Consider the following 21,926-nt stretch of genomic DNA (forward strand, 5'->3'; position numbering starts at 1 on the left):
ACAGCAAGGCAATGGGCCAGGACAGCTTGGTGATAAATCCAAGCAAACAACCGCAGATTGGAAAACCAGAGTAGCTGCAGAAATCAGTGGACAATCCAATCAACAGCTCTGCTGACTGAAGTGAAATTCCCCAAGTGGTTGTATCTCCAATCTCCAGGCTTGGGCTGTGTTTACTTTCAAAAGGATCAAACAACAGGCTGAATCTGAACAATGGGCTTGAAACAATCCCAATTCTTCGACACCTTAAATTAACATGTAACCTATATTCAACCCAGATACACCCTTTCCCTACGTGAGAAGTTGTACAGGAGATGTCACCTGGAGAATGAAGCAACCTTCCACATATACGAAAACCCTAACTTGTTCAAGCATGAAAGGTTTTAAAGGCACAATGAGATCCTAGAAAAAACTGAACAGGTATGTGATGGATGTCACGTATTGTGCTAAGTCAGTTGGCGCTCTCTCTGGAAACACATCATATTCCAAAAAGGAGAAAAGGTGGCATGTGTCAATCTGACAATCCAATACGAAGATGCCAACCAGTCCTTGGAGAGAGTTTGGAATGAGAAACAGGTGAAATACCAAAACCTGGAATCAGAAATCGATAAGCTGCCTGGATGTCAAATTCCTCGACTTGGTCATCAGCACCAGAGTTAAATAGCTAGAGAAAAGCAACATGTTAATGGCATTCGTAAAGATTAATTGTAACCCAGATTTTGCTTGCCAGAATTCTAGGCTGTCAAATCAGTTAACTTTGGAGGTCTTCAAATGTTTTTGGACAATTGAGTTTATTTATAATTTTTACTTGTTAGTATATTGCCATCTATTGTATAATTACAATTTTATTCTATAAACACTGCTTTTATACTATTGTTAATACTGTTGTTGTTTAACTCTAGGTATATTGCTGCACGACCTCGAATAAAGCAACAAAACACACCAGATGACATGGGTAAGACGGCTAATAAATGCCATATAATCACTTCACATCTGGCTTGATTCCAATCCTATGCTGTGGGTGAACTTTAACTCTTGGTGACGCTTTGCGGCCCTTTTCATTTTCTTCCCATTACAAGGTCCTTCTCTTTTCCAGTCTTTTCCATGCCTCATTCACACCATATCCCCCACTTCATGGAGCTGCCAAGGAACCAAAAAAAAGAGATCCTCCTGTGAAGGCAGATGGCACAAAGCTCAGAAATAAGAAACAGTGAGGAGGACGGTAACAGATTTAACAGATTTCAGAATGACATAGATAGACTGATGAAATGGGCAACACATGGCAGATGACGTTTTGCACAGCTAAGTGTGAAATGATTCATTTTGGTAGGAAGAATGAGGACAGGCAATCAAAAACTAAATGGTACAATCTTAAAGGGGGCTGGGTACAGGAAAAGAGAGGCCTGGGATTTCTGGACACAAAGGTGGCAGGATATTTTTTAAAAAAGAGCATAAAGCAGAGAGTACAAAAGCAAGGAAGTTATGCTAAACCTTTATAAATCACTGGCTAGGTCCCAGCTGGAATATTGGGCGGAATTTTACAGCCTCATTATGGCGGGGGCTGGGCCGTAATATTCGGAGAGCAACTCAAAAGTCCATTGACTTCGGCGGGACTGGAAAACCCCGTCGTCGTAAAAATCCCGCCCCTTGTGTTCAATTATGAGCATCACAGTTTTGCATGGAAGTCAAGGCCTCATAAAGTATGCAGAGGAGGGTCAGGAGGATAGTACCAGGGGTGAGACTTCAGTTACGTGGAGAGGCAAGAGAAGCTGAGGCTGCTCTTGGAGCTGAGGAGGTGAAAGGGTTAATAGAGGTGTTCAAAATCAGAAAAGGGTTTTGGAAATGCAAACTGGCGGAGGCAATTTCAAGTGTGCTGTTTCTATTTTTTTTTCATGAAGCCTTGAAATCCATTCTTTTAACATTGTTGGGAAGTGTTTTACATTCTTGTGATATTAAAGAACATATTTTGAAAGCATTTATCAGAATGGTCAGATGACTGGAAAACTGCTGTTACTCAGTAAATTTTGTTAGGCTGGGCTGCCCAAGTGTTATCTAATGTCACAGTTTCACTACATAACCTAATTCAAGCGAAAGAGCAAGATAATTAATCTTCCACATAGATACAATGCTGATGACAGTCAATGCCTGTACAGAATGGATAATGCATCATTGCATTTTAAAAAGGTCTCAAGTTACGGATGTTATAGCTTCACACGTACATAAATGCTTTTGTTCTGGGAAAACCATTCTATCGAAACCCCTTTGCAATGCATGTTCGCTTAACTTGAATAACAACTTATCAAGGTTTAATTTTCATATTATTCTGCAACAGTTTATGTATCAAATGTTGCCAGCTCCATAGGAAATGATCTATGTGCCTGTTGGCACACTACTAACTTTCTAAGCACTGAGATATTGACTCATTTCCATTACATTAAACTCACCATGCAAGTACAAACTTCTTTGTAGACTACCATAACATTCAGAATCACCCACTCACATATGTGCTTTCAACCAGCCTTGTGTTTATCTGAAGGGAAGGTGGAAGCTGATCAGGTTATGTGCCATTGTGGTATACATTATGCCCCATCCCCGTATATCGTTAACCTCTGTAATACATTTTCAAGCAGTGAGTAGTGCAGGTCCATACTACCAGTCATCACTTTATCCAAAATGAAACATTTTTTTTCAAATGGTTACTGACAGCTAGGGTTCACACTTGGACCTCTTCCCCCCTCCCTCTTGCTCTTTCCCAGTTTCTACTCTATGATAGAAGCCAGTGAGGCCATCTGGTGACAATTTCCCTCTAAAGGAATTCCAAATCCCTTGGGAATCAATGGTCAAATGTTTCATCTGAAACAAATTTTCTAGAAACGTTCAACGAATCAATAACCAATATGAAGCCGGTCACTACAGCTCTAGGGGGTGCTCCAGGCTCATTAATCCAGCTTTTCTTTGTATTTTGCTGAAGCTTCGGGTTATCTGTGGGTTAGAGAGAAAGAGAGTCTCCCATTCTACAGACAGTGGTACTGAGGACATTGCACGCAGTGCAGTTACAATCAAGTACATTTCACCCTTGGTACAAGATGAATATTGATCCAGTTAGGCAATAGGGCTGAGCTGGACTTCATCAGAAGAAAATATTTGTTTTGGAAATACAGTAATACCTTCACACTCCACATCTACCACATGCCACTAGTTGGTTTAATCTGTGTAAAGCTGCATAACTTTCTTTGGCAAGTAGCTTCGTTCGTTGTTGAGTGGGTGATCTCTCTCTCATCCCTCTCCCTCTCCCCCTCTCTCTATCTGTCTGTCTGTCTTACCCTTTTGCTCTGTCAAGTGTGTGTGTGTACATATACATACACTAACACTCTCACTCTCAAATTTCTCTCTCCTTTCCATTTGCAAATTATAGGATTCTCTTTGGAGTTACCTTTAAATTGTATCTTTTAAATTTTTGGCAAACTGATTGCTTAAGATGGGCAGCTTCACAATTCCAGTGACGCATCACACTTTTTCTATATTCAACTAAAACAGTATTTGAATGGTGATAGCAATTGCATTTCTCAGTTGTTCCATAGTACAGGCGCAGCTATCAGTTTCCAATGACTTCTTTTGGGAATCTGTAATTTCTCATGGTCCTGGCCAGTTTGGCAGGTGTACCATAGCTGGGTTGCAGGGTATATTTTGAACAGAAATTTCATGGTTCTGGGAGTAAGGGAAGAAGAGAGGGATTCTTTAACCCGTTGACAGTATTTGATATCTAATACATGTACACTGTAAATAAATCTAGCACAGGATGGTTTTGGCCTTCAAGTGGTAAACCCTGATCTCTTGGTGTGTTTCTAGTTTGTATTCTGGCCTGCCTTGGGACTTCTTGTTTTAATCCCTTTTGATTGTGGTGGTTGAAAAGCCCAGGCATTTCTTTTGTGCCAGCTCTAACGTTCTTGCTACTTGCAGTGAAGTAGTTTGCAGTTGGGCTGAACAGACTGTTGAAGACGGCTTGTAAAGTGAAATTAACTCTCTGAGATCGGAGGAAGTTTGATTACAGTCCAAATTTTCTGCTCTATGTCAGCAATAAAAGCTTCTGTAAAAGGATAATGCTGATTTATGCTCTGATGCTAAATGTAATGAATTGGACAGAGGAACCAATGTTTGGTTTTTAATGCAGTGCAAGGAACTTTTCGAGTTATCAAAGGACTACCCTCCACAAAACTCAGGAATTATTTGTTCCCCAAAAATTGTTTAAAAATAGATTACAAATGGAAACAATTTTTCTTAAAGTATTTGCAATGATTAGAGCAGAGTCGCAAAATATAATTCAGTTTTATTAATGCTGAGTTTATTAGTCAGCAATAGTTAAAGTTTTCAATATGTTAAGCTGGAAAAGCAACAGGATGTGTTGATTTGTGTTGCCGATTGCCTTCTCATGCTGCCAGATTTAATCCCTTAGCGGATACCTTACATTGATCAAAAATCTTTTATTACGCCACTAAGCTCTTGTTTCTCTGAAGTTTTGCTTTAACTTCCTCTATTGTGCTATAACCGAGTTATTAAAGTTGATAGCACTTTTCCTTGACCTCGCACGTTCTTTATCAGCACAAGACCACAGCAATGGGAAGTTTTAATAATGGTTATAAAAGGTCTTGTAAAAATCAGATGAAATAAGGATGTACAGTTTGCACAAACACTGCACTGTTAACCTTACAGCTAGTGCACCGATGCACCGATATTAACATGACAGCTGAAGTAATGAATGGAAGAGGGGAGTGACTCGAGTTGCCATCCATGATTCTTACAACTTGTTTCTGACCGCATTGCTACATGGACATCCCTGTGAAGGCTGGGTATCGGGAGGAGATGAAGAGGAAAAAATATCTGATGCATTCTTGAGTTGCTAATGATCATTTTAACAGTTGCATTGGTGGAGGTGTGAGAAAATCATTATTTTCTTCCTTTAGGGGCAGGAAAGGTACAGGGCAGCAGAATACTAGAGGGCAAAGGAAGAGAATAAAAAGCTAAATAAAAGCCTGGCCCCAACTAATATGTGGTGGCATACAGTTTTTGAGTGCTCTTGTCATTGTTTGTTGCAAACGAACCCTAATGCTCAATTGTTCATGTTGCCATTTGATTCCTGTATCCTTTATAGTCATCCCTTACTGGGAAAATGAAACAAATTGGCAAAAAGTTCAAGATTGTTGAGGAGCTCCTTGTGGTCTCCCATGCTCTCATGTCTGGCTACTGAAAAGGATGTGAGGGTAGAAACCTGGGCCCAGATCTCCCGAGGAGTGGCAATCATCGTTTGATAACCGTTCCCCTCGAACATTCCCCTGACTTGGCACTGTTCTGCAGGGACCTTCCAGGCCTGGCTTTCCCAGAAATGTGGAGCACAGTGTCCCTTGGACAGCTTCATTATAGCGGAGAAGAGTTGGGGGAAGACAGAACATGCCCTCTTTTTACGGCACTAACTGCCGTATGGTAAGATCAAAGCTCCAGTTTGAATGTTCGTTAATGAGTGAATGGGTCGGGTGGTAGAATGGAGAGGTGGGTACGTGGGTGGGTGGCAGGTGGGTCAGGAAGGTAGTCAGGTCAGGGGTAGGCGGATCAGGTCGTGGGTAGGGGAGGGTAGTCGGTAGGGTCAGCGTGACTGATTGGGGTGGAATGAGTCAGTTCTGTAGTTACCCAAGAGTTAGACTAAATTTTGTCCAATATTTCCTGGGTAACTATTCAGGTAAGTACATCAGAACTGTCCAAAGTCTCTGACTCTAATTCAGAGTTGGACACGTGTGGAGGGTCCTGGGGAGCTGGAAAATTGCCCATCGGAAATCAAAACTTCCTGGGCAAATCCCTGATAAGTCAGCACGTCAGGACTTCCACAAGGTTCCAAGGTGCACCTCAGTCATACGTCCAGCCTCCGATGATCTGGAGACCCAAAGATTTGGGCCTACGTGGTGCAGTGTGTTCACTGACTTCTATTTGGATGGAGGGTGGTTTGCATTGTAAGTATCACTGGGCTATGAGATCCAGACATGGACAGTGAGGTAAAACCATTGTAAAAACAATATATTCAACAAAATTTTAATAACTATAAATAACCCTCTCATGTACAATTGCATAGAAGCAGTAATTGGAAGCTTCAGTTTGCTTTAGGAACAGCAACAATAAATAGATACCAAGTTGAATCTCAATTTTTTCCATTTTTATTGTGCATTTTTCACACTTTATTTCGTCTCCCTGTAAGAAATTGCCCAGCTTCTACTTGGAATCGCTCACAAGAGACTCTTGTCCCTCTTGGGCAACTATGTATACAAAGCCAAACTCTGACACTCTTTGAACCAGTGCACCATACCATCAACACACCAAAATATCCTCATTCAATACTGTCCTTCCGGTGGATAACGCTTTAGTCTTCTTCTACTTGAATCGCACAGCCTTGTCTTGATTCTGCAAGACAAATGAAAAATGTTGGAAGCACTCAGCAATCCATCAGCATCTGTAGCGAGAGCAGGCAAGCTAATGTTTAAGATGTAGACCCTTCACCCGAAGTTGATTAGATTCTGCTTGATCAGTGTGAAAACCATCTGACCCTAGAATACATGACTGCAAGGGTTAACTAGACTATAAAAAGTGTGTTGTATGATGTCATCAGTATTTCCCACCTCACCCCCTGGTTTTTCAATGAATTAGTCATTAGAAGTTTCTAGTAGCGTTGAGTACATTTAATTAGTTTGGAATTTGGATTAGCTGTGCCTGGGAGCTTTCATCTAATTCTGTGAAACATTACCTTCCCTGGTTAACAGAAGTGATCTAACTGGCAAACAATTTGAAATGATTCAAAATGTCAGTTGCCAAAGTCATAATCTAGTTATAGTGTGCTACCGATGATTCAAAAGCCATTTGAAACAGGAGTGACCTGGTAATTGTGCTGCAATTTGAAGGCAATTGGCTAAAATCTCAGTAACTTCAAATCGTAGCCAGTGCATTTGGGATGGTTTGTCCAAATCTCATCCAGATTGTGTCGTGAAAGATCCCACCTGAAGAGGAAAATCTGATGTTGCTTGGATTACTCATGCTCACCTTGGGTGGATACCCAACCACCGTTTCACAATTATTCATCCACTTTATTGCAAAAGAGTCAGATTGGATCAGACTGGTTGTAATCTGCAACTTGTTAGCTTGAGTTGAACTTAACTCTTTGCAGAGTACAGTGGCATTCCTTTTCCATGAGCAAAAACAGTGATGTCCCATTACCTCTTCATTCACCTATGTAGACCATGACCACTCCGAGCTTACTGCACAACCCAGTAACCAACCTTCCATAACTCATCAGTTTCCCCTTTATTTCCACGACAGTCCTCCCCAGACTCTTCTTGTTGATCAGGCCCACCTTCTGCTTCCTTGTTTTCTTGACATCCTCCCAACTCAACAGTTGACCACTGCTGATCATAGTTGTGGGGAGGACATCATGTGAAATTTGAAACTCACTGCAGCATTGAGCAGGACAGTGTGTGAACACCATTGGGTTGAACTAAGGCTGGCATTAATTGGACGATGTGATTGGAAGTAGCTCAACATTAACACCTTTAGTCTGGCAGATACTGAGTCACAAATAATTCTGGTTACCCTCTTGAGCCCCACCCTGTATAAACTCCAAAGCCATCCAGAGCTCCTCTAACTGCTACCTATCGCTCAATCTTTGCCTAGTTTCCTTGCCCTATCTCCCCCAGCTCCCGGCTTTTTGAGCCATGCGCTGTTTTGCACTGCAAAACCTTCCCGCCCCCACACCCCCCTACCCACCTCAATCTGATCTGCTAGCTTTGGTAGGGCAATCATCCATCTTATCCAAACAGCCTGGAATTTTCTCCTTAAAACTCTTATCTCTTCCCATTCCTTAAAGCCCATCTCTTCAATGGTTCCGTCAATCTGGTCTCTTGCACCAGTCTTGTCTTGGTACCAGCCTAGAATTGTAAATGTTACTGTGGAACTTGAGGAAACCAATTACCCTTTTTTTAAAAAAATGCATTTCGGCTATAACTAAGAAAGGTTATACTTTGGTTTGAGGTATTTACTTTGTAAAATGTTAAGTGGCTGTAAAACTGAGAATAGAGCCAATCTGTTTGCATATGCTCCATGTTTCACTGCAAGGTGGAGATAAATGAAAGCAACAAGTTATCTCCAAATAAAGCAGGTTTAAGAAAACTTGACTTTGCTATGGGTAGGTGCTTCTTATTACTTTAATCAACGGGGAGGCGGTGGCATAGTGGTATAGTCACTGACTAGAGACCTGGGTTCAGATCCCACCTTGGCAGATGGTGAAATTTGAATTCAGTAAAAATCTGGAATTAAAAGTCTGATGATGACCATGAAACCTTTGCTGATTGTTGTAAAAACCTATCTGGTTCTCTAATGTCCTTCAGGAAAGGAAACCTGCTGTTCGTAACTGGTCTGGCCTGCATGTGACTCCAGACCCACAGCAATGTGGTTGACTCTTAAATGTCATCTGAACAAAGGCATTCATGGGATGTGGCCCACCCCTAATCGAATAAAAAAAAATTGAAGTAGCCTGTTGTGTTGCAACAGACATAATGGATTGCTTTTTCAATTAAAAGATGAGACATTTAAAACCTAATCTTTGATCTTGTCATCACGTTGGGATCCTTCTTGCTTCTCTAGCATGTTTCAATAAAACAACCAAAATTAGGAGCTCAGCAGAGTGGAAAGTGTCCTACTGCAGTGTACAACTGCAAATCGACACTCTGAACTATACAGTGCAGCAACTTCAAATCCATAAAGCAGAAGGATGATATTGGTAATCTGTTTCAGTGTTGCTCCATGTTTTTTCCTGGTTCTCTAACAGAACCAACACAAAGTTGACGTACTCCAGGGAACTGCTGAATAATAACATGACGTCCTAGTGTTGGATGGCGTTGGGGGAAATGAAGTTTGCCCTTCCAGACACCTCCTGTATGGTTAATTCACTAGTTCAGTAGACAAGGATGACCTCAGCTGTGTTTACATTTGTTGTAGATACCAGTTATTGGGACGTGCTTTGGTGGTAGCTGTTTCCTCTGTGTCATTTGTGGGCCAGAATTGGTTTGTTATGTCTAATGTAGGTTGTTTAAAAATAGTTTTTTGAGCATTGCATTGAAATTGTAGCTCAGAAACAGGCCATTCAGCCCAACTGGTTTATGCCAGTACACCAGCCTCTTCCTGCTCTATTTCATCTCACCCTAGCTGACAGCAACCAAAATCCTGCTCAAAGAATTAAATCAGGCTGCATCAAAGTTGTTACATTTTTGGATTCCTGTGTTAGAGGGCTGATGCAACTTTCAGCAATAGCACAAAATAGGTGGCTGTGGCATGGTTTTCTACTCTGTTTCATTCTGCCCTGTTCCCTTTTCCAAACTGGACGAGGTACATAACAAGCAGCCACCTACAATTGTGGGGTTAAAATTAGCCTGTCAATATTTTCCTCTGTCACTGATTACAAACAGCTAATAAATAAATGAATTGAGCATAATAGTATAAATGGTTTCTTTGTAGTGATCCCAATCTTTAATATTCTGCTCGAAATGATGAAAGCAACAAAAATATTTCTCTTGTACCAACCTACAATACAAAACCAACCCTTCAGCCACAGTCAGTTACTCCTTACTCGCTCTTGCAAGCTCGATGGCCTTGAGCCATTTTTTGAGGTGATCCAATATAGCCATGGCTCCAAAATCTGTTGGAAGATAAGCCAGAACAAAGCAAAAAAAAAAAATCTATGGAGTGGAAATTCCTTCAGGCTTATTTTTTTCCCAATTGGGAGGCCGGAAGTCAGGCTGAAATTGAGCTTCAAGCCTCATTAGTGTTCTTTGGGGAAGATAGCCTTGCCTGTCGTGCCTCCACATACAACCCACCCGTTAAGATGAGTGTCAGAGTGCTTGACTCATGGCAGTGCCCTTTTTTGGTGGCAGCCAATTGTGAAGCCCCCCCATCCACGTCAACATCTGAAAAACTGCCTATTGTGCTCAGGGAAGTCCGATTCACCTCAGGAGTCCTAAATCAGGTTCCCCGCCTCATGGTATCGGGTTGAACCTACTTTGGCCACAGGACCTTGGTCCTCGAAATTAGCCCTCATTCGGCCTGTTTAATTTTTTTTGACCCTGTAAAACAAATGCAGCAAGATCCAATTTCTACCCTAACATCTCTCGTAGCTACAATTAGCTGCTTGAACATTCACAAACTTCCAAATGTCAAGGGACATTTGCTAGCTCAGATATTGTCTAGCACCCTCTGAAGCTGAAGGCTTGTAATTAGAGGACATTTAGACATACCAGCTTTCAGAGATGCTGGGGTGATACAAATGGTTCTTCATTCAGTGGGCATTGGTATCTTAAGTCCTCTCTTGTTTCACAGGAGCAACGTATATATACCTAGGTGCTCACGAAAAGGAATGGCTTACAATCTTATCGGATAATTCTCTGCAGCACAAGGAATCAGCTGACCTCACCATGACTGATGCATTCATTTTTGTCACACTGGGAAATAATTAATGTGCGAAATGGGATGCTAAGGGTCGTCTGTAAAGAGAACATTTTTTTTTGCAACTAAAAGTTGTACGCTTTTTCAGGTTTGTATAAAATGCCTCAGGTAATCATGTTTTTACCACATCGTTGCTTGTTAAAATTCAATCACATTAATTTGACTCCTTAGGACACAAGTAGTTCTGTAATGAGGCAAATTGGGAGGTGAATTTGTACCCAATCATAATGGCGTTGAGGCAGGATTGGGAGAGTTGCAGAACAGAAGCCAGATGTTTTTACTTAGAATGGACGCAGCCTCCTGTGAACAACTTTGCCTGCATTACTGCTTCTGAGACTTTCACTTCATATCATAGTCAGAATCTTTTCAGCCAGTACCCCTAAAGTTGGGACAAAAGTATTCAACACAAAAAAAATGACCTAATTAAACAAAGATTTTCAAATTAAAATCAATATTCCGACTTATTTTCTTTAAAAAAAAAGGCATGGATGATGAAACTGTCTCCAAAGGAGCAATCCATGTTTTAAACCACAATTTTGTCTGAATGTGTCTCACAAAATGACATCATTTAGAATGACAGAACAAGCTATGAAATGGTTATTTGTTCAACAGGAAACCTTTCTGTGAGCCTCCTCCCTAACCACAGTGTTCATATCCAGATCTTTTCATACCTGTGGGCAGGTCTCATTCGCAGTGACCACTTTCAAAGACTAGTTCTGAGCACATCAACATGACTGCTGAGACCCTTGTACTTTTTAACAACTGTGCCATTTTTCAAAGATCAAATCATTTCCTTCCATCCTCCCTCCACCCTTTGGAAACCTGCACCTTCATCAGCTGGTCAGCCGACATGTATGAAAAGCAAGCTTTTGATCTTTTTTTTTAACCCCGATTTCTGTTGGAAATGTCTTTAACCCTGATTTTTAGTGTACGTGATGCCTTAAACCTGAGCGCAAATGTGACGTAATCATATAATCCTACAGCACAGGAGACCATTCAGCCCATTATGCCTGTGTTAGCTCTTTGGGAGAGCTACTCAATTAATCCCACTCCGCTGTCCTTTCTCCATAGTTCTGCAAATTTAGATCCTTTGAATATTTATCAAATTCCCTTATGGAACTTACCATTTAATCTGCTTCCACCATCTTTTCAGGCAATGAATTCCAGGTGATGGCATTTTACTGCATGTTTTAAAAATAATCTCCCCTCTCGTTCTTTTGCCAATGATTTTAAATTTGCCACCTCCAGATTGCTGACAGTCCTGCTACTATAAACAGTTTCTCCTACTTTATTTTATCAAAACCCATCATAATTTTGAACATCTCTGTTAAATCTGCCCTTAGAGCAGAGGTTATGAAGAACAATCCCAGCTTCTCTAGTCTTGCCACATAGTTGAAGTTGGTACCATTCTAGTAAATCTCCTCTGCACCTTCTCCAAGGACTTGGCATCCTTTCTAAAGTGATGCCCACAATTGGTGCCCGGAGTGGGACACCATACTCCAGCTGAGGCCTAACCAGCGATTTATAAGGATTTAGCACAACTTCCTAATGGACTCAGAAATTGGGCAGCAATCAGCTGTCCACTTTATGCATTGTCTGATTTCTAGGTCAGCTCTGGGGTGAATATTAGAACCACCTGTCGGAATATGGCGAGATCCATTAGGATGTCAGCAGGGCAATAACACAATTTTGTTTCCATGACTCTAATTCCTGCATCCTCCCCCCAAGTCCATGTGTATTTGTTCAACTCAGGTGGCAGGTTCAAATCGTACTTTTTTTTAATGAGCTCAGCAACTCATAACAGGTAGGGTTCTGAACATTTATTTTACTACAAGCAGTGTTTTGCTGTAAATTAAAACCATCTTGTATCGCAGTGATTTCTGGAGATCATTATTAAAAGCAAACTACTTTTCATGGTTGAAGGCTGGTTTCTGCTTGGAGTATCACTATATTTGACCTGCTTGGAGGAAGGAAAAAGAAGGAAGTGGGGCTCCACTCAAGAGACTATGGGCGTGAATTCCGGCAGTATTATGGAAGCACCTTTCGCAGGGGCGTGCTGTGATGCTATCCGTTTTGGGTGCTTCAGGGAGAAGGGAACCTGTGTGGGCGACCCCAACATGCGCCAGAAGCCTCAGTAGGAGCGCTATTCTGATGTCACCTAGCCCTAACTGCTGATGTGATGCCAGAATGTCTCGTTTGAACCCCACAGGTCCAGACAACGAATTCGTCAGTCAGTCCACAAAGGGCGATGTGCTTACCATAGCTGAACAGCTGGAGGTAGGTGTAAGGCTGACATCATTGCAAAATGTGCGAGGGGGAGGTGGAGTATGTAAATGTTAGGCCTGAGGCCTGAGTGCTAGTATGTGCTCCGGGGTGAGTGATGGGGTGTGGTACAGAGGGTAGGCTGAGAGATGGGTGGTGTGGCGTGATGTTAGGATGCAATCACTGACCTTGATCATGCTGTACGAGGCCACTAAATTTTTTGCGGTACCACTTCCAGGCTCCCAGGGCCAGAATCCAAGCATTGGCCTCCCTTGCCAGCTGCTCCTACTCCCTTGGAGGCCGCAGTGCGAGGGCTTCCTGCCCCACTGTGGAAACATGGCCTCTTTCCTTGACTCCTCTTTGTTTATAGTGCCTTGTCACTAAATTTTGCAGCCCTCTCACTTGCCTGGTGTGCCATTTTTGTGAAGCTCGGTGTTCCAAAATCATTGTCGGCCTTCATTTCGGTAGTGCAGCTTCCTTTTAAGAGGGATAGTATGCCTTTAAGAGCTGGAGGCCAGCTGGACTATGTACTAGCCTAGTATGATGTTAGGTCCCCCCCCACCCCACCATTGTGCGACCAGGTAGCCAGCAGCATGATAGATGCCCAGCCCTGTGCGCAACCACGGTAATGAGCTACCAGCGTGAAATTTATGTGCTGGCGACTTCTAACACAACTGGCATGGGCGAGTGGCGAACTGTGATCCTCACGCTCAAAAAGCAGGGTGAGCCCATTCTTAGCCCAATATGCGAGACGAAGATTGCTCACATTCACACAAAACATTTGTGCACTTTGGTGAAGACAAATGAATTAGAGGGTTTGCATTTCTTCCAGGAGGTAGTGAAATATTGTGCTACCTCCTGCATGGGCACGCTGCCAACCTCAGGGCAAGCATGGCCTACTGCCCATGACAGGTAAAGGCCGCAGACTCAGAACATTTCTGTTTCTGGCTCCTTTTCAAGTTGCCAGCGAACAACCATAGGAAACCTTCAAGGAGGAGCTAGATTGAGGGGAGGCAGTGGTATCGATTATTCCCCACTAAAGGTCCTCAACTACTGATCCCTGCTGCTGCAGACCGAGGGTTGGTGGAGATTGGGTAGTTTTATCAATCCAAAGAAACAATCCACAAAAAATGAGCTGGCTTAGGTTGTAGATAGCTGTGGAAAATTTGCCAACTAATTAAGGAGGAACTGAGTGCAAAACTTCACAAGATTTTTAATTAAACAATGAGCTTTTTCAGTTAGGTGGCATGTTTCAAGACAAACAGCAATACTATTGTGTTGACCTGTACACATTAGGCATTTTAAAAAACATTAAAAGTAACAGGTCTGCACAACATTCTGTTTTGCATAGCTCAGCTTTGTCATAAAGTTCAAAGTATTTTTTTATTACATTTGGCCTCCTATAACAGAAGTTGTACAGCAGAAATCAGCTACCACCTTTATTTATGAGTCAATAAACGTTGCTTTGAAGTAGCTTAACATTCCTTTTCCAACAATATACCTGTCAATTCCTGGTCAGTTTTGCCAACTCCAAAGTAAACAAAATCAATTAGTAGTGTGTACTTGTACTATCTGAAGCGTCAGTACTTTGGTAAGGAGATTAATATGATTGAATTTTCTAAAACTTTCACAAAAAAATGGTAGGGCCAATAAGATTACTGAGACACGGATGAGGGAACACATTACATTTTGGCAATGACCTATGGAAGGTAGAGGGACTGGGATTGGAGGGAGAGAATGAGTACCTTGGGTTGAAAGTTGAATTGCTTGGGTTTTCCCAATGGTACATGTCCAAAGGATTTCTCTCATGGCTTTGCTTGGCCTTGTTCAATCCCAGATGCAGATACACTCGATGCTGCATTTCTGAGATTAGACAGCAGAGTGCGAGACTTGGACTGTGTGCTGAAGGAGGCCCCTAATCAGTTTGGACTAAGAGCAGTTTTGAAAGCATGCTAGTTTAGGAGGTGATATCATGTGCAAATGTACCAATTTGTTGGATAATGCAGCATTCTTAATCAACTGCATTGTGGAGCTCTACTTTCTTACAACTGATTTCCATCAGCGTGTGGTCATGTATTTCAAAGCAAATTAACCATTCAGCTCAGTGCCAACCTCATGGACAACCTGTATGTACTACCAAATGTTTGTTGATGATTATACATAATTGGCTGTATATAAAAATGCAGGGAAGGAAAGCACAGAATAAATAAGCTGCACCTTTAAATCCCTATGATATAACAAGATTTGGACCTTTATTTTTCTCTGTCATATTTGAAAATCTACAGCTATACAACACCTCCATGCTTATTTTACTTGAATTTTGGAGTCCCTTGTTAATATTAGGAAAATACATCGTCAGTGGGGGTGGTACCATTCATCTCCCTCTCCCCTAACAAGGAAGCGAAAAGTCAGCCAGGAATTATTGCTCCCATCCAGTGGTGAAAATACATTAGCCATGCCCACTTTGCAAAAGGCGGCAGCCGATTGCAGTCTCTGTGTGGACCTGGGCTCTCCTCAACCTGACACATGGCCCCAATTTAAAATAGGATCATTGCTGGAAAGTGTGCACGTCAGGTCAGCCTTGATTTGGGATGTTCTGTGGTAGCTGATGCCTCCCTGATGGAATAGCTCAACAACACTTGCTGTTCACAATCACACACAAAATTTGACGACTTGGTTGAGTTACTTTGCTGCATTATCAGCAACCTGCAAAGAAGGGTAAAAGAACCAGGGCCAACCCTTTAAGCTGAATCAAACTTTCTAATTCATCTCAGGACACCCAATTCATTTTGTTTCATTAAAGGTGCTATATAAATGCAAGAAAGTTGTTGTTGAGATGATGTGTTGACAGTTTGAAGTCACTGTGATGCCAAGGATTCCAATGTCAAGAAGCTGTCTCATTACACAATAAGAAGTTGAAAAATCCAAAGCACCTTTTGCTCCCTGAAATTCAAACTTAAAGCATATTTAGTGACTACTTTTGCACACCTGGCTAACAATGGAATTCCAGATTAAGTAACAGAATGCTTTCATCCTTTGTTTTATGATTCAGTAGCAAATGTGTTTGCTGCAACTGCAAACTGAAGGGAAAATATGAACCAACTGCTGCAGCTGTGGTCTGAAGCTGATGGGTATTCCAATAGTACTGTACGCTGGGAAATTTCATGAGTTATAAGGTAAATCCACAATGATTAGAAGGAGGGTAAAGGGACTACTGTCTCTTAAATTAGGGAAGTTCCACCTTTTTACTCATCTCATGGTTTATGTGGTTTCACTTGATTCAACATTCCAAAGCCCCAATAGGTTGCCTCATGAAATTGGCTGGAAATGTTAGTGAGACTGTATTGGCAATACATATTACATAGGGAAATGTCTAACTGAGAACCTGGCCAAGTGTGCAGCTAGGTGTGGTTAACACAGTGTAATAACTTGTCATGGGCTGTGACTTTTGGCTTGTTTCCATAAAGGTGTGGGCAGCTCACGTCAGCAGATGCAGTAAATTTGATTGATTTCTGGCCTCCAGTTCTCCTCCCTCAGGAGTTAGTGTGTCGGCTGAGGGGATAGTCAAACAATAGATATGCACCTTTGGCCAATCATTTCACTCTGTTTAAATAGTCACTACTCATCGAGAGTTCCTTTTTTATCTCATGTATGTTCAAGCATTTTAACAAGAACGGTATTAAGTGAGGGTGGGCTGGATGCAAAAGCTCAATAACTTCCATAAAGCAAACCATTACATCCCACCACCCCCCCGACCACCCCCAACATAAATCATATCAAAAATACAAGACAGGCGGGTTACATGTATTTCTTTAAAAAGACTGATTTCAGCTGAAGATCCACAAACTATTTAAGGGATTTCGGAGCTGAAGTCAGAAGACAGGACCCAGGTCCCTAGAGTGTTCCACTGTACAAACTTGTCAGCTCTTTAGTTCTGGTCCCTTGTGTATCCTTGACCTTTATCTGTTACATTGGCAGCAGCACCTTCAGGCAGCTAGGCATTGAGATCTAGAATTCCCTCCCTAATCCTCTTTGTCTCCCTCCCCTTCCTTCTAAGAAGCTTCTTCAAACCGACCTTATTGACCAAACTTTGAAGAAATACTGCTCTTCTCTCCGACAGGTTTTCCGTTTGTCTCTTTCGCCCTGTTCACCTTCACTGCTTTCCATTTCGCTCCCGGTGTTCGACAAGGTGTTTACCAAAACTCGCTTTCACAGCCATATTTCCTTCCTCAGCGACTGTCTCCGTCTCTGACTTGCCCCACGTGGATTCCAACTGAAGTTCCATCCCTCATGTTTCAAATCCACCCAGGATTACAGGTATCTCTGGGACGTACAACATTCCTCTGACTGCTGCTGTTTCCGCATCCTGACCTCCACACTCAGTACCATGCGTTGCCATATGAACACACTCAACCTTTCTCTCCAGCAGCATCGACTCAACCTATCTCAAAGCTGCCCTTGTCCCCAGTTTCATTTTGCCCGTAGTTTCATCTGATGCCTTAACAAGAAGTCAGACTTGCTATGTTTTTCCAGCATTTTCTGTTTTTATTTCAGATTTCTAGCATGCGCAGCATTTTGCTTTTTTATCTTATTGACCAAGCTTTTGATTACCTATCCCAATATCTCCTTGTCTGTCTGGGTCTCAGATTTTGTTTCCTGTGAAGTACCTTGGGGCTATATTAAATGCTCGTGTAGATTATAGAATTTTAGAATCTCAAAGCATGGAAAGTAGGCCATTCGGCCCACTGTACCTGTGCCGGCTCTTTGAAAGAGCTATCTGATGAGTCCCACTCCCTCTCTCTTTCCCCATAGCCCTGCAATTTTATTCCCCTTCAAGTATTTTTCTTTTGAAGGTTGCTATGAAATATGCTTCCATCACTCTTTCAGGCAATGCTTTAAAATTATTACAATTCTTTGCGTAAAAAAATTGTCTATTGCGTCACGTGTCTCTGATGGTGAGGGGTGCCCACATCAAAATCATCTCCACAGAGATATATAGCAGGGTACTAAACACCTGTGGAGAAATACATGCAGGCTCATGGAAAAATAAGCGTAATTGTACAGTCCTGACACTCCCATCACTTCCATAGTTTCCAACATATTACCAGCTGGGTTCCTGAATTCAAACTATTTTTCGATGGATCATAGGAAGCAGCAGGCACAGGAGGCATTGAAGAATGAGGGACCTGTTTTAGGAATTGTGCCTTCTCCACTAGCTCGGCTGTCTAGTGGAAATCAGTTGGCATTTGTTAGCATTTTACAAAAGATATCTGTTTGAGAGCCACATTTTTAAGCCTTTAAGGGATCACCAGAATCACCCTCGATAGTAGATTTTTAGAAGGAATCTGGGATCAATATATTATCACCGACATTTTCAGCCAGTTTCATGAGATAGTAGAATAGGGTGTTGGGACTCATTAATGAAGTAACCCACATAAACCATGGGATTACTAAAATGCAAAACTCCTATAATTGCTTTAAAACAAATGGCGATATTTTTAACCCAGTAGATATTGAACAGTCTTTCCAGCTATCAAAATAGACTGGAAAAACATAGTGGATCTGTCAGCATCTGTAAAAAGAAAAGATAGATTAACCTTTTGGGTTATTGTTTCCTGTTTGTGGAATATATCATCTGTGTCAGCAGTGCCCAAACTATAGGCCATATGGTGGCTCTGCCAATGAAGCCCAGGAAAGTAGGTTCAATTTGTATTTGTAATCCTTGCTCAACAACCCATCCCGTTTAGAATTTCGTGCACCTGGAGGTTTCGAGTGGACCCTTTTTTTTTAAGCATTGTTCCCCCGTTAATTCTAATTCATAATATCAAGAGCTGTTTCCATCTACAGCCTGAGACATATGTAAATGAATAGGAACTTTGATTTAATCTTTATATGTAGCCCAGGAGGCTCCATTATGTGTGTCTAAGTGGCCCATGAAAAGAGAGAGTTTGGACACTTTATTTATGAAAGTTGTCATTGTTTCATTGACATTTAATTAAACTTGGGATAATGCACTGTCTGTAGATTGCTTAATTGCAATATCTGATGAGCCCAAGCTTATGAGGTTGTTGATGCTGGTGTGGGCAATCTTCCTGCAGTTCTCAACGGGTTACAGCTGTAGTGCCCCTTGGGAAAATTTGTTTGCAAGGCCAGGGTTGAGCGATGCTGCATTTAATTTGCTCTGTCTTGAAGGATTTTCAAATGACAGGTAGGAAATTGAGTTCCAAAGCTGTGCGTTGTGTTTAGAAAACCTAGTGTTGATCAACGCATGAGAAACAGGGGAACTGCAAAGTAGAGATATACAGTGTGTATATAAATTTTAAAATCCACGAATCAGCTCTGAACTTGTATGCAAGAAAATATATTTGAAGTGAAGTTTTGATAAGTAATAACTTTGCTGAATGCATTGGGTACAAACCCATAGGGGGATTATTGGGGAGGAAGAATAATTATAGCAGGGTGTCAAAAGCTTGGTTACCTGAATTGAGTTGAACTGTATCTTAAATTTCAGTGTTTGCTGTTTCTCCAATTTAAATCTGAAATGAAACCTCAGGAGAAAAGCTTCAGGTCAAATATCTGTACTGTCATCACATTATATAATATCCGGCACATGTGAGACTGGTGATGATCAATGCATTTGAATCATTCTTAGGCACCAAGCATAGCATTAATGTTAGTCAGGCCTACACCATGAGGGCCAACCATAAGACCTTTCTGTTAAATATTTTTGATCCAGTTAAAAATATACATTCTGCACACGGTTGCTCCTTTGGAATGCAGCGTTTAGTTTTTCAAAGTGTTTCTAGCTGAAATATTTCCTGAATTGTTTTATAAAAAACAATCAAAATGTCTGTAAAGATGTTAACAAAGCAATATTATGTGCAGCGCTGAGGGCAAAATGAATGGCTCTTAAAGAATGGAAGGTTCCATTTGAACCTACCTTAGAATTACTCGCAAAGAGTCCAATGCTGCTTCAGTGGAGCTGTTGAATGAATGGGCATGTTGAAATGGTGGCCTACAGACGTAAGAGGTTAGTAGTTGTGCGTTTTCACTGAGAGTGACTGAAGCTTCCCATCCTATCGTCTGGAGTCAGACATTACCAAAAGGAATGAGTTGGTGTCTGAATACGATCAAAAAGAAGACAAACCTGATCCAAATACACAATTCCAGCTTGCCAGACTCACCTTCCCTATATAACGATTCACTTAAACCTGCTGATGCATCATGATTCACTGGTATGCGGAGGGAAGAGCTAATAGTACTGGTACGACCTCATGGCTAAATTCACCGGGATTTTCCGGCCCCTCCCGCTGGCGGGATCTTCCGGTCTTGCCGAGGTGAACGGAGATTTGAATGGCTCGTCGCTCCCATCGCGGAGGTACCCGGCGCGCGGGGGCTGGAAAATCCCGGCCACTGACGTATGTGCTAATCTTCAATATTATTTTTGATGTACCGTTTATAGATATTGAAATAATCGTTTGTCTTCCGATGAACAATATTAATAGCTGTTGTTTCAGGTAATCGAAAGGACCCATTCTTCCCCCACCATTTTGAACGTATTTAGTGCTATTTGTGGGTTGGTTTGCAATCTGCACAGCTACTGCCAATGTAAATATGCTGAACTGTGTTGGCGTTTAAGAATGTAATGCATCAAAATAGTGTTCTAAACCAAAATGGGTGGACGACAACCTCATTGCTGGTGAGTGAGAAATGGCTGGCTGGTTGCTCTGTTCTTTTAAAAAATAGGATGGGAGCTATCTATTAGGTAAAATACGTTTTCCCCCTTTCAGGGCAGAGGTTCCTTTTTGAGTAGAATAGGCCTGCATGCACACCAGCTGTCAAATCCCACTGGAGTGCCGGAGGCTAGGAGGAGGCTGCCTCATTGAAATCTCAATGCCAGGCGCAAGCGCCATTGGATGCATCTTGGAAGCCCATCAAATGAGGAAAGAGAGGGATGCCAGCTGAGACTGGCTGCTCTAGGGGGCAGTGGGTGAGTGGATGGGGCGTCAGCATCTTGACCTAACCTTTGGTCCTTTGCCTGCACTTCTGTTGGACTTAGGGTGGGACTGTGCCAGAAAGTTGTGGATATTTAGCCCTGCTATGTTTTTGGGACTGTTCATTCATATTGAATATTTGGGGTAACCTGCTGCCTGATATTCTAGATAACCTGGAAATGTGAGGACCCCTTAATTCTGTCTGATCTTTATTTTCCAATGTCCAGTACATGCTGTTTTATTTGTTTTACATATGTAACATTCAGATAAAATGATCAAAGACCCTGACCAGAGAGTTGCTGAAATGATGGGTGGTGCTGTTCATTTTGAAAGTCTTTCCTGATGAAAGATGACTAGTTTTACTGTTTCCACAGAAGGAAATTTTCCCTGGTTGAGCAAAAGGCTGGGACTGTGACGTATGACTTGCAGGTGCAGATTTTGATCTCAAGCTGTCACATAAAACCCTTGTTATGTTGTCTGTGTTGAACCGTGCTGGCACAGCCTTGGGGAGAGCTGGGCATGCCTGTGTTTAGGGGTAGACACAGACCTTTATTTCTTCCCTGCCAGTACCTTTTTTTTTTTCCTTTCGGTTTGGCCGAGTGTGTGAGCAGCAGCAGCACCTCAAAGCGTTCTGCAATACTTTACTTCACCTGGTACGATACCCAGGAGGCCCAAAGGGCTCCCTGGACAGGAAACCCAGACCCACAATGCTGCAGGAGAAGGCGCTATGGAGACTGCAGGCCCTCCTAGTGGGGCGGGCGGCAGCTTCGGGCTGCTAGTGGTGTGGCCTGCACGGTGCCCCAGGCTGGGAAGGGAGCATGGGTGTGCACCCACCCCCCCTCACCAATGTTGCACTGGAAGCTTCCAGCTGGTGCTGTCATGACATCAAACAGTTTTGCTGGCTGATTTAATTTTTATTCTTTCGTGGGATGAGGGCATCACTGGCAAGGTCAGCACTTATTGCCCACCCTGAATTGCTCTTGAGCTGAATGGCTTGCAAGGCCATTTCAGAGGGCAGTTTAGAGTCAACCATATTGCCGAGGACCTGGAGCCATATGGGTAGGCCAGACCAGGTAAGGATGGCAGATTTCCTTCCCTAAAGGACACTTGTGAACCAGATGGGTTTTTTTTTACAACAAACAACGA

At 42.2% G+C, this 21,926-nt stretch overlaps 1 long non-coding RNA gene across 1 annotated transcript in view; it reads left to right on the forward strand.

Moving 5' to 3' along the window:
- LOC144699832 (uncharacterized) overlaps window positions 1-21,926 on the forward strand; it is a 218,895-nt gene that overhangs the window by 164,582 nt on the left and 32,387 nt on the right. The window contains exon 2 of the long non-coding RNA XR_013580635.1: window positions 900-952. This is a non-coding gene — a long non-coding RNA (uncharacterized LOC144699832). The remainder of the gene's footprint in view (window positions 1-899; window positions 953-21,926) is intronic.

Source organism: Cetorhinus maximus, chromosome 24 (genome assembly GCF_964194155.1).
Source record: "Cetorhinus maximus chromosome 24, sCetMax3.hap1.1, whole genome shotgun sequence".
Taxonomy (NCBI): Eukaryota; Metazoa; Chordata; class Chondrichthyes; order Lamniformes; family Cetorhinidae; genus Cetorhinus; species Cetorhinus maximus.